General features: G+C 40.9%; 1 protein-coding gene and 1 pseudogene across 3 annotated transcripts in view; one reads left to right on the top strand and one right to left on the bottom strand.

The window, feature by feature from the left end:
* TRIM33 (tripartite motif containing 33) overlaps positions 1–13,964 on the bottom strand; it is a 138,561-nt gene that overhangs the window by 44,702 nt on the left and 79,895 nt on the right. The window lies entirely within an intron of this gene.
* LOC129654909 (60S ribosomal protein L6-like) lies at positions 10,285–11,146 on the top strand (annotated as a pseudogene).

The following is a 13,964-nucleotide window of genomic DNA, read 5'->3' as shown; positions in this document are numbered from 1 at the left end:
ACAGGAGACAGGAATCAAGACCATCTCCAAGAAACAGAAATGAAGAAAAGCTAAATGGCTGTTTGAGGAGGGCTTACAAACAGCTGTGAAAAGAAGAGAAGCAAAAAGCAAAGGAGAAAAGGAAAGATATACCCATTTGAGTGCAGAGTTTCAAAGAATAGCAAGGAGAGATAAGAAAGCCTTCCTCAGCAATCAATGCAAAGAAATAAGAGGAAAACAACAGAATGGGAAATACTAGAGATCTCTTCAACAAAATCAGAGATACCAAGGGAACATTTCATGCAAAGATGAGCTCAATAAAGGACAGAAATGGTATGGACCTAACAGAAGCAGAAGATATTAAGAAGTGGCAAAAATACACAGAAGAACTGTATAAAAAAGATCTTCACAACTCAGATAATCATGATGGTGTGATCACTCACCTAGAGCCAGACATCCTGGAATGTGAAGTCAAGTGGGCCTTAGGAAGCATCACTACGAACAAAGCTAGTGGAGGTGATGGAATTCCAGTTGAGCTATTCCAAATCCTGAAAGATGATGCTGTGAAAGTGCTGCACTCAATATGCCAGCAAATTTGGAAAACTCAGCAGTGGCCACAGGACTGGAAAGGTTAGTTTTCATTCCAATCCCAAAGAAAGGCAATGCCAAAGAATGCTCCAACTACCACACAACTGTACTCATCTCACACGCTAGTAAAGTAATGCTCAAAATTCTCTAGCCAGGCTTCAGCAATACGTGAACCATGAACTTCCAGTTGCTCAAGCTGGTTTTAGAAAAGGCAGAGGAACCAGAGATCAAATTGCCAACATCCACTGGATCATGGAAAAAGCAAGAGAGTTCCAGGAAAACATCTATTTCTGGTTTATTGACTATGCCAAAGCCTTTGACTGTGTGGATCACAACAAACTGTGGAGAATTCTGAAAGAGATGGGAATACCAGACCACCTGACCTGCCTCTTGAGAAACCTGTATGCAGGTCAGGAAGCAACAGTTAGAACTGGACAGGGAACAACAGACTGGTTCCAAATAGGAAAAGGAGTACGTCAAGGCTGTATATTGTCACCCTGCTTATTTAACTTCTATGCAGAGTACATCATGAGAAATGCTGGGCTGGAGGAAGCACAAGCTGGAATCAAGATTGCCAGGAGGAATATCAATAACCTCAGATATGCAGATGACATCACCCTTATGGCAGACAGTGAAGAAGAACTAAAGAACCTCTTGATGAAAGTGAAAGAGGAGAGTGAAAAAGCTGGCTTAAAGCTCAACATTCAGAAAACGAAGATCATGGCATCTGGTCCCATCACTTCATTGCAAATAGATGGGGCAACAGTGGACACAGTGGCTGACTTTATTTTTCTGGGCTCCAAAATCACTGCAGATGGTGAGTGCAGCCATGAAATTAAAAGATGCTTGCTCCTTGGAAGGAAAGTTATGACCAATCTAGATAGCATATTAAAGAGCAGAGACATTACTTTGCCAACAAAGGTCCATCTAGTCAAGGCTATGGTTTTTCCAGTGGTCATGTATGGGTGTGAAAGCTGGACTGTGAAGAAGGCTGAGCACCGAAGAATTGATGCTTTTGAACTGTGGTGTTGGAGAAGACTCTTGAGAGTCCCTTGGACTGCAAGGAGATCCAACCAGTCTATCCTAAGGAGATCAGTCCTGGGTGTTCACTGGAAGGACTGATGTTGAAGCTGAAACTCCAATACTTTGGCCACCTGATGCAAAGAGCTGACTTATTGGAAAAGACCCTGATGCTGGGAAAGATTGAGGGCAGGAGGAGAAGGGGATGAAAGAGGATGAGATGGTTGGATGGCATCACCAACTCAACGGATACAGGTTTGGGTGGATTCCGGGAGTTGGTGATAGACAGGGAGGCCTGCCATGCTGCAGTTCATGGGGTCACAAAGAGTCGGAGACGACTGAGCGACTGAACTGAACAGCTGCAGAGAGCATGCAGTCTGAGCACACATGATGAGAACCAAAAGGATAGAAATCTAAAGAAAGCTTGGGGAAGACATTACGATTCTCACATAAATAGAAAAGGAACAGAAGAAAAACTAAGTCACGAAAGGAACACAATGACATCAACTGATGTTTCAGTTACTGAAAACTTCATTAGTAGAACAAGCTGTTACTTTACATTGCTACCTTTCTTCATATTTCCTAATCTTTTCTTTTGTAACATCCAACCTGCTCTTAATTCCATCTGAAATCAAACAGAAAAAAACTGGAGGAGAGACCAATAGAGGAACAGTGAGTTTTAGGACAACTGTAATAAAATTAATACATGTATGACTGGCATCCCCAAATAGGGAGGGAGAGGGAAGAGGCAATAAATATTGGAAGAAATTGTACCAGTGGAATAAAATTTCCCGAATTTGACAAAAACTATAAAACATATATAGATCTAAGCAGCTCAACACCCTCCAAGCACAAGAAACATTTTAAAAATTACACAAAGATATATTGTGTTCAATCTGCTTAAAGTTGATAATAAAGAAAAATTTTAAGTACCAAGAGGGGAAAAGATATATTATGTACAGAGGAATAAAGACAGAACAGTATCTAATGAAATAATCATATGGTTTTTATCTTTCAGTTTGTTAATATGGCATATCATACTGATTGATTTGCAAATACTGAAGAATCCTTGCTTCCTAGCATAAAGCCCACTTGATCATAATGTATGATCTTTCTAATATGTTGGATTCTTTTTGCTAGAATTTTGTTGAGGATTTTTGCATCTATATTCATCAGTGATACTGGACTGTTGTTTTTTGTGTGTGTGGCATCTTTGTGGTTTTGGTGTCAGGGTGATCATGGCCTTGTAGGATGAGTTTGGGAGTTTTTCTTCCTCTGCATTTTTCTGGAAGAGATTGAGTAGGATAGGTGTTAGCTCTTCTCTGAATTTTTGGAAGAATTCACCTGTGAAGCTATCTGGTTCTGGGTTTTTGTTTGTTGGAAGATTTTTTATTATAATTTTGCATGTGTAAAGAATGAAACTAGAACAGTTTCTAACACCATACACAAAAATAAACTTCAAATGGATTAAAGACCTTAATGTAAGACCAGAAACTATAAAACTTTTAGAGGAAAACAAAGGCAGAACACTCTTCAACATAAATCACAGCAAGATCCTCTATGACCCACCTCTCAGAGTAATGGAAATAAAAACAAAAATAAACAAACAGGACCTAATTAAACTTAAAAGCTTTTGCAAAATGAAGGAAACTATAAGCAAACTGAAAAGACAGCCCTCAAAATGGGAGAAAATAATAGCAAATGAATTAAATGACAAAGAATTGATCTCCAAAATATACAAACAGTTCATGCAGCTCAATACCAGAAAAATGAACGACCCAATCAAAAAGTGGGCAAAAGACTTAGACATTTCTCCAAAGAGGACATACAGATGGCTAATAAACACATGAGAAGATGCCCAACTTCACTATTAGAGAAATGCAAATCAAACCACAACGAGGTATCATCTCACAGCAGTCAGAATGGCCATCATCAAAAAGTCTACAAACAAGAAATGCTGGAGAGGGTGTGGAGCAAGGCGACCCTCTTACACTGCTGGTGGGAATGAAAACTGGTACAGTCACTATGAAGAACAGTTTCGAGATTCCTTAAAAAACTGAGAAAAGAACTGTCAGGAGACCCAGCAACCCCACTGCTGGGCATACACCCTCCATCAAGGAAACCAGAATTGGAAAAGACACATGTACCCCAATGTTCACTGCAGCACTATTTATAATAGGGAGGACATGAAAGCAACCTGGATGTCCATCAGCAAATGAATGTGTAAGGAAGTAGTGGTACTTATCACAATGGAATATTACTCCACTAAAACGGAATGTATTTGAGTCAGTTTCAAGGAGGTGGGATGAACCTGGAGCCTATTACACAGAGTGAAGTAAGTCAGAAAGAGAAAGATAAATACTGTATATCAACATATACATGAATTTAGAAAGACAGTACCAACGATCTTACATGCAGTGCAGCAAAGGCGACAGATGTAAAGAGCAGACTTTAAGACTCAAGGGGGGAAGGTGAATGTGGGATGATTTGAGAGAATAGCACTGAAACATATACATTACCATATTTAAAATAGACGACCAGCACAAGTTCAATGAATGAAGCAGGGCACCCAAAGCGGGTACTCGGGGACAACCCGAGCAATAGGGTAGGGAGGGAGGTGGGTTCAGGATGGGAGGAACACATGTACACCTGTAGCCAATTCATGCTGATGTATGGCAAAAACCATCACAATATTGTAATGAAATACAATTAAATTAATTTTTTTAAAAAGGACAACAGACTTCTCATTAGAAACAATTCAAGCCATAACAGAGTAGAGCTACATCTTTAAAGTAGTGAAAGAAAACTGTCAACTTAGAATTAGAGATACAGGAGAAACAGCTTTCAAATATGAAAGTGAAACTTTTGGGAATGATAAAAATACGTTCACTATTCTGACTGTGATGATGGTTTCACAAGTGTGTTACCTTTGCCACCAATAGTCACTTGCTCCTCTACCACCTCTACAGGACTAAAGGAAAGTTACTATAATGCTGCGGAAGAGAGATGAGTCCTTAGAAGTAGTAGTCACAAAGTACACCATACGAATTTTTAGACCAAGTACACATCATCTGATGGTCTGAAACAATTTCATTTTGGATATTTAATAGCCTCAACCTGGTAGTGCTTAAATGAACTGGCAAAAGGAAATTCAAACCTTTATTGAAGAAAGCATCATAATTCTAGACAAAGTATTTGCATAAATAATTTTAAAGGAAAATGAGTTCATAGTTTTAAAACAGATATAAATACATTTATATATATACATATATATGTATATATATAAAATGGCATATTTGAATTAAGCAAGCCCATTCACTACGACAAGGCTGTGATAGATGATGCTGTTAAAGCGCTGCACACAATACATTAGTAAATTTGGAAAGCTCAGCAGTGGCCAAAGGACTGGAAAAGGTCAGTTTTCATTCCTCCTTCCAAAGCAGGGCAGTGCCAAAGAACGCTCAAACTACCATACAACTGTGGTCAAAGCTAAGTACCAGCCATACAGAAATCAGAGATCAACTATACATGGTGACAGGCAGGCTTACACTGCTGCAAAGGAAAAATGATCAACCATTTTCAACCAATACAGATTTCACTTTACAGAATTTTAGCAACATACATCTCAACCAATCTGTCCCTTTCCCAAATGGTACCTGATGACTCTGAAGAATGTTTCTTTCTCAAATCTTCTGAAATTCCTCTATTTCAAGCTAACTCTCAGCCATGCCCACTTCTAGTCATAGCAAACATTCTGCAAGGTAACTGATTCATTGAGCCTATGAGTTCCTCAGACAGTTGGATAGATTCACAAACTACGATACTAAAGTTAACAAGGCTTTTTCAGCAAAACCAAAATGAACGAACTATTTTTGGAGATTATCATGAACTACTACTGAACCATTACTCTATCCTGAGCCTCGTAAAGATGGTGAGGCTCCCAAAACATCAACGACCATCTCTGTTTTTATATATTATATGCATAATCATCACCCAGCCTGGTACTTGGTACATGATGAGTACTCAAATACCTACTGAACAAATGAGCTGAATGAACACTGAACAGTAAACAAGCTGCTTTTCTGACAATAAATGCACTTCAGGAAAACAATTTGTCTGATTGGAAAATCTGATTTGTTGCCATATCCCTTCCTGAGAAAACTGATGGTAGATATGAATTTGTATGTCATTTCTACCAGCTATCTGGATCACAAATTTTTGCACAAATCATTTAATTGTAGATATTCTACAATCCATACATATAGATACATGGATTATTTGAGGTGGGGGATGTCAGAGTGAAACAGAGGAATGGGCAGGAATCTAGATTTAGGATAGAAGATCTTATTCTAAATAGGAAATAGGCAAAAGGGAACATAAAAGAAAGTATGGTTCAAGACCCCCCCCCACTTCAAGACGAGGGGCCCCCAAGCTTATGTTTCAGATCTTTTTGCCTGGTACAGAACATTTTTGCTGAAGATGGTTTGGCTATTTTTCTCAATATAAAAAGAAGTTTGTAAACAATTAAGCCCCAAAAGAACATGGAGAAGACCACACATTTATACAAACTAGGCCACCAAGCAATCGCCAGATCAGTGACTTGTGAAGTCCTACACAGCACAGACAAATACCGTAACTAGAAAAGTGACAGTGCAGTCACTCAGTTGTGTCTGACTCTTTGCAACCCCATGGACCACAGCCTACCAGGCTCCTCCGTCCATAGGATTTTCCAGGCAAGAGTACTGGAGTGGGTTGCCATTTCCTTCTCCAAGGGGGATCTGTCTGACCCAGGGAATGAACCCGGGTCTCCCACATTGCAGGCAAACACTTTACATCTGAGCCACCAGGGAATCCCATGAAGTCCTACAAAGTGCAGACAAATACAGAAGGGGGCAGCAACTGAGGGAGACAAGAACCCAGGATCAGATGTGTACTACTGCCTTTGCCCTGTTACAACACAGTGAGGCAGGCTGCGGTGATCTCACAGCATGTAAAAGTAACCCCTGTTTCTTCTTTAACTCCGTGACACTAATCACTGCTACAGCAGGATAGGACAGTGGCTCTGGGAACTACAAAGAAGCCACCAATGATGGTCTCTCTGGAAGTCAAGGAGCAAACGCCCAGAAATGTTCAAGTTAAGGATCTTGTCCTTGCTTCATATATCCATCCCTGGGCAGCTCAAGATGGGTACAGAGGCATTGTTCCTAACACCTACCCTAACCACTCATATTTTTTTACAAAAACACATACATATATACACCCTGCTGTGCACAGGAGGCCTAGCCCAATCAAGCAAAGGATGGATCTGGTATGTAAAGTGAGTCCCATGCCCTGGGATTAGAGGTTTGTAACAGGAAACTTTTATCACACATAGAGATGGACCTTTGTCTAATCTTGGCTTCCCCTCTCTGCATCTTTTACCTGGCCCAAGCCTCTCCTAAGCTCTCTGCACCACCTTTTTCGCTTCAGACTAATTTCCAACCTTTTAGTAGAAGGCAACCAAGTCATGGGGGCAACCCAGTTAAAACCTAGCCTCCCATGAAACACTGAAGATGAATGGGTTTTAAGAGGACACCATTAGAAAAGCCAGCTCTAACATGCAAATGTAAGGTAGTTCAATAGGCTATACAGACCCCAAACAGTTTTTCTTTCTGGTGATACAGCAACAAAAAGTATTCAAACTGTGCAGACCCAGAGCTCCTGCCAACTTATGCTTGAGATTGCTCATATACCTGAGAACACAGTGCAGGAATAAGGGCCTCTGATTAAAATTCACAAAAATACAAAACCAGAATATTTATATTATGAAAAGAAAGTTAAAATGCACAAGGTAAGTCATTTGCACACAGCCAGTGTAGATGGCATCCTAGAGAAAGTGGGACCCAAGGAACAGTCACCCAAGGGAGCAAATAAATAAAACTGTCTTGGCCCCAAAGGGGTGCGAGTGAGCTTAGAAGCAACAGGTCTGCAGCTGTTCCCTCAACCACCCCTTTCACCTATCTTCACAACCCACTGCTTGGGACAGTTCTCAGCACCCTTCCCAACATGGGATTATAAGGAGACAAGATGTGGAAGACCCTACCTTCCCTTGAGATACCCCCTCCCTAAGAATGTAGTGGCTTGTGCTTTGTGTCCATCAATCTGGTCTCATGCTTAATCTGTACATTCTGGCATTGGAAATTTTATTTCATACCCTTCTTTAAGAGTAAACAACTTCCCTCTCCAGGCTACTTTCGAAAACTGGAGATTCTGGAAGTGGAGGCTCAGATAAAGCATGCAGGGAGGGTTATCCCTAAAGCCCTCCTGTGCATCTGGATGGAACATAATTGGAGTTCCTTTGCCTCATCCCTTCCCCCAATCAAGAGGGAAGGGGGGTGATGCTATGGATCCTGGTCTGAGATACATGTCTTACCCACTGTGCTCCTGCTTTCCCCACTTTGACAACTGATGCCTGCTTCTCATAATTTCCAAAACATCCATCCTTGCTTTTTTTTTTTAAAGCCTAATTCCAAGGAAAGCTATTTCTTTAGGAAAACATTTTTGAGAAATTTCACTTATACAGTTCCAGTCAAGGGACCATCACTATATACTCTTTTGTTACTCTTTAACAAAAATGTCTGACATTAGATTCTAAGCAACTACTCTCTGTTAAACCATACTGATCCTCAAAAACAATCCACAAACACCATTCTCTAACTATACAGAAAACTGTAATCAGGGATAAAAAATATTAAGGTGGAGCAAAGATGACTTCCACTCTTAAACTATCACAGAATAACTAGTACCAGAATAGCCCTGCAACCAAAGATTATTAAGCAAGTCAGAAATACACAACTATATTCAGTCACTAGACTGTAAGCAGAAAAATCTTGTAATTCTTTAGAGAATATTAGAGAATATCACTCTGTCTGAAGACAATTACATGATAACAGCACAGAGGGCTGGAAACTAAGCAGAACACAGAAGTCTCTCTGAGCTGAGGATGCAGAAATCAGGATTTGGGACTCCATGAGCCAGTGGAATTCATGGAGTAGGGCACTAGAATGGAAGGAGCTATGTAGGGTGAGATTGGGGAGTGGGGGGTCAAAGAGAAGAAAAAATGAATTCCTCACAAATCCTTAACCAATCTCTGGGCAGTAATACACAGGATGAGATTATGCAGGGATTAACAAAGAGCAGCTGTTATGAAGTTGACACTGTAAAGAGAGAAACTCTTTAGGAGTTTCTAGGAGATAGAAGCAGTTCTAGGAGATAGAATTCCAGCTGAGCCAGTAGAGGAAGAGATTTTGTTTACTTCCCCAGGCATCCATCTGAGAAACCAGAAAGGCTACACATTAAAAGAAACAAAGAACTATACTTGGAACTGATGCTTTTGAAGAACTGATCGTTTAAACTGTGGTGTTGGAGAAGACTCTTGAGAGTCCCTTGGACTACAAAGAGATCCAACCAGTTAATCCTAAGGAAATCAGTCTGGGATAGTCACTGGAACGACTGATGCTGAAGCTCCAGTACTTTGGCCACCTGATGTGAAGAACTGACTCATTGGAAAAGACCCTGATGCTGTTGGAAAAGACCCTGATGCTGGGAAAGACTGAAGGCAGGAGGAGAAGGAGACAACAGAGGATGAGATGGTTGGATGGCATCACTGACTCGATGGACATGAATTTGAGCAAGCTCCGGGAGGTGGTGATGGGACAGGGAAGCCTGGCGTGTTGCAGCCCATGACGTCACAAAGAGTCAGACATGACTGAGTGACTCACCTGAATTACTACTTGGAATAAATTCTACCGTAGGCCTATTCTGTCCTAACGAAGTCTAAAATCAAATCTTTACAAGATCTTCCAAAAAACAGAGTTCAGAAGCTGAGAGAGGCTTGGGAAATACCTTGGATTTCCATAGATCCTTACAAAGAGTAAAACGAAGCTTACACAACAAGATCAAGGTGATCAGCCAATAATTCAACTGCTTGCTAGAACAATTAACACTCTACAGAAGAAGATAAAAGAAACCAGAATTTCTATATCATCCATAATGTCCAAATCACAATTAGAAATCACTAGGTATTCGAAGAAATAGGAAAGTATGACTCAAAGTAAAGAAAAACCTATTCAATACAAACTGTCACCAAGATAGTCCAACTGCTGTATTAAACAACTACTTCGAATAGGCTACTGTATATTTACTCAAAATTTAAATGAAGTCTCAGCAAAGAAATAGAAAGTATTTTTTAAAAGCTAAAATTCTAGAAAACTACAATAACTGAAATAATTCACTGGATGTGTCTGGCAGCAAATGGGAGATGACTGAAGAAAAGGGTGAGTGAAAATGAACACAAATGAGAAGTTTTAACAACTGAAGAAGTGAGAAAACAGACTGAAGGAAAAAGCCTCAGGGATCTGTGTAACAAAATCAAGTGTCTAACAAATGTATGACTGGACTCCCAGAAGACAGTAGAATGTGGAGAGAGAAAAATCTTTTTAATGGCCAACTTTCCAAAACTGATGAAAACCATCAACTTACAGGTATAAGTTCAGTGAACCACACAGAGGATAAACAAAATACAAACATAAAAACATCATGGTTCAAATAGTGAAAACCAAAGAAAATCTTGAATGCAGCCAGAGAGCTGCTGAACAACATTCAGTCAAGAACAGTATGAATGATATAATTAAAAACAGCTCTTTCCCATCTTGCAAGATGGTGGGTGAAAAGGCTGAGAAGCCAGATACTAAGGAGAAAAAACCTGAAGCCAAGAAGGCTGATGCTGGCAAAAAGGCTAAAAAGGTGGAAAAGGTGAAGAAAGTTAAGAAGGGGAAGCCTCACTGCAGCCGAAATCCTGTCCTGGTCAGAGGAATTGGCAGATATTCCCGATCAGCCATGTATTCCAGAAAGGCCTTGTACAAGAGAAAGTATTCAGCAGCTAAATCCAAGGTCGAAAAGAAAAAGAAGGTTCGTGTTCTTGCTACTGTCACAAAACCAGTTGGTGGAGACAAGAACGGTGGTACCCGAGTGGTCAAACTTCGCAAAATGCCTAGGTATTACCCTACTGAAGATGTGCCTCGGAAACTGCTGAGTCATGGCAAAAAACCCTTCAGTAAGCATGTGAGGAAGCTGCGTGCCAGCATCACTCCTGGGACCATTCTGATCATCCTCACTGGGCGCCACAGAGGCAAGAGGGTCGTTTTCCTGAAGCAGCTGGGCAGTGGCTTGCTACTTGTGACTGGGCCTCTATCCCTCAATAGAGTTCCTCTGCGTAGAACACACCAGAAATTTGTCATTGCCACCTCCACCAAAATCGATACCAGTGGTGTGAAAATCCCAGAACATCTCACTGACACTTACTTCAAGAAGAAGAAGCTGCGTAAACCCAGACACCAGGAGGGAGATCTCTGACACAGAGAGAGAGAAATACGAGATCACAGAGCAGCGCAAGGTTGATCAGAAAGCTGTGGGCTCACAAATTCTGCAAAGAATCAAAGCTGTCCCTCAGCTCCAAGGCTACCTTCGCTCCGTGTTTGCTCTCACAAATGGAATTTATCCTCACAAAGTAGTGTTCTGAACTTCTTGCAAAGAACCTAATTAAATAACTTGTCATTTCAAAAAATAAATAAATAAATAAAAATAATAATAAAAGCAAAGGCCAGAATACAAAGTAATGACTTTAATTACTTCAAATGTGGAAAGAAGAAACTGGCAGTCCAGAATTTTATAAAGAGTGTAAATACATTTCCAAACATCTATTCCAAAGAAGCTGACAATATTCATTGCCAGCAGACCTGCAAAACAAGAAATGCTGATGAACAGCTTTCAGGGCAAAGGAACATAAGAGCTGTAGAGAAAAAGTAACAGTAATAAATGGGTTAATATGAAGACTGGGCTTACAACTAGAGAGCCCTTGTGTTCCAACTACTGGGCCCACAGTAGTTGTAGAGTCCCTGTGCCACAACTGGAGAGAAGCTCAGTTGTAACTAGACATTTGTAGTTTAGAACGACATGATCTACCTTTTATAAAACCTGTAATATGTAAGACTGGGCTTCCCTGGTGGCTCAGTGGTAAAAAAATCCACCTGCCAATGCAGGAGATGCAGGTTCGATCCCTGGGTCAGGAAGATCCCCTGGAGAAGAAAATGGCAATCTACTCCAGTCTTCTTGCCAGGAAAATCCCATGGACAGAGTCGCAAGAGAGTAAGACATGACTTAGCAACTAAATAGCAATACCTTAAAAAGCCAAAAGTGGATATAAAATAAATTACCAAAAAGTTTAACTTAAAAGATGGCAGGAAAGAAACAAAATAATAAAGCACAAGAGGGGCTTTCCTGGTGGGTCAGTGATAAAGAATTCACCTATTAGTGCAGATATGGATTCCATCCCTGATCCTCAAAGACCCCATATGCTGCACAGCGACGAAGTCCATGGGCCACAACTACTGAAGCCCGTGCTCCAAAACAAGAGAAACCACTGCAATGAGAAGCTGGCGCACCACAGCTAGAGAAGCGCCTCCAATCCCCCCGCCCCGCCACAACTAGAGAAAGCCCATGTAGCAACAAAGACCCAGCACAGCCATAAATAACTAAATGAAATTAATTTTTTAAAGCACAAAATAAAAAGTTAAACCTAACCTCATCACTAAATCCAATAAGCCTCCTACATACAAACGAGTTCCATTCCAAGAGAACATTTGTAAGTCCAATTTTTTCATAAGTCCAACAAAGTTAGCATAGGTATCCAACTAAAACAATCTGTGATATAGTTTTGTAACAGGTTTATAATACTTTTCACACAAGTAATACATAAAAAACAAACACAAAAAAATTAAGAAAACATTTTTAATCTTACAGTACAGTACCTTGAAAAGAACAGTTGCTGTTTAGTCACTAAGTTGTATCCAACTCTTTTGCAACCCTGTAGACTGTAGCCCACCAGGCTCCTCTGGCCATGGGATTTTCCAGATAAGAATACTGGACTGGGCTGTTTCTACTTTCTCCAAGGAATCGTCCCAACCCAGGAACTGAACCCCAGTCTCCTGCATTGGCAGGTGGATTCCTTACCACTAAGTCACCATACAGTACAAAAGCTGGCAAACAGGTGCTGGCATCAAGTGAACAGGAGAGGAAAGGGAAGAAGGAGAGGAGGGAGGAGATGGTAGAGCTGAAGGACTGTCAGCAACAGGAGACAGAGGGCAAGGTGCAACTTCACTCATGTCTGACACAGACAGAACATACGTTCACATCTTTGAAAGTTTTCAAGTTGAAGGTTCATGTGTAGGGAATAGCTTTAAATATTCCAATTAAAAGAGCAAGAGCCTCCAATTAAAAGAGACAGTAAGAAGCCTTCAACATTTAATTGATAATTCCAGGAACCCTTCTGTACTGTTGAGAATGTGAACTGACACAGACATTACAGAAAACAATACAGAGATTCCTTAAAAAAAAAAAAAAAAAAAAAAAAAAAAAAAAAACTAGTAATAAGTCTTCCATATGACCTGACGATCCCACTACTGGGGATATATCCTGAGAAAACCACAAATCCAAAGACACATATACTCCAACGCTCACTGCAGAAACATTCACAATAATCAGGACATGGAAACAACCTAGATGTTCACTAACAGATGAATGGATAAACAAGATATGGTACATATATACAGTGGAACATTGCTCAGCCATAAAAAACGAACAAATCTGAGTCAACTGTAGTGAGGTGGATGAACCTAGAGCCTCTTACAGGGTAAAGTCAGAAAGAGAAAAGTATCATATATTATCAGTAACACACACACACATATATGGAATCTAGAAAATGGTATTGATCACCTAGTAGAGAATGGACCTGTTGACACAGTGGGGGAAGGTAAGGACGGGACAGACTAAGAAAGCAGAACTGACACACATACACTTATCATGTCACCTAGTCGCTCAGTCGGGTCTGACTCTTTGCCACCCCGTGGTCCGCCAGGCTCCTCTGTCCATGGGATTCTCCAGGCAAGAATACTGGAGTGGGTTGCCATGCCCTCCTCCAGGGGATCTTCCCGACCCAGGGATCGAACCCAGGTCTCCCACTTGGCAGGCAGATTCTTTACTATCTGAGCCACCAGGGAAGCCCCTATTAATAGTATGGGGCTAGACTAGACATCTCTAGCACAGTTTAATGGCTTGCACCCATGCATGCTGTCGCTTCACTTGTGTCTAGCTCTGTGCGACCCTATGGACCATAGCCCACCAGGCTCTTTTGTCCATTGGATTCTCCAGGCAAGAATACTGAAGTGGGTTGCCATGCCCTCTTCCAGGGGTTCTTCCTGACCCAGGGATCAAACCCCCACCTCTCAAGTCTCCTGAACTGGAAGGCAGGTTCTTTACCACTATCACCACCTGGGAAGCCC

The sequence above is a fragment of the Bubalus kerabau genome, chromosome 6, assembly GCF_029407905.1.
Source record: "Bubalus kerabau isolate K-KA32 ecotype Philippines breed swamp buffalo chromosome 6, PCC_UOA_SB_1v2, whole genome shotgun sequence".
Taxonomy (NCBI): domain Eukaryota; kingdom Metazoa; phylum Chordata; class Mammalia; order Artiodactyla; family Bovidae; genus Bubalus; species Bubalus kerabau.
Note: the sequence above shows the minus strand (reverse complement) of the source record. Positions and strands in the feature narration are given on the sequence as shown.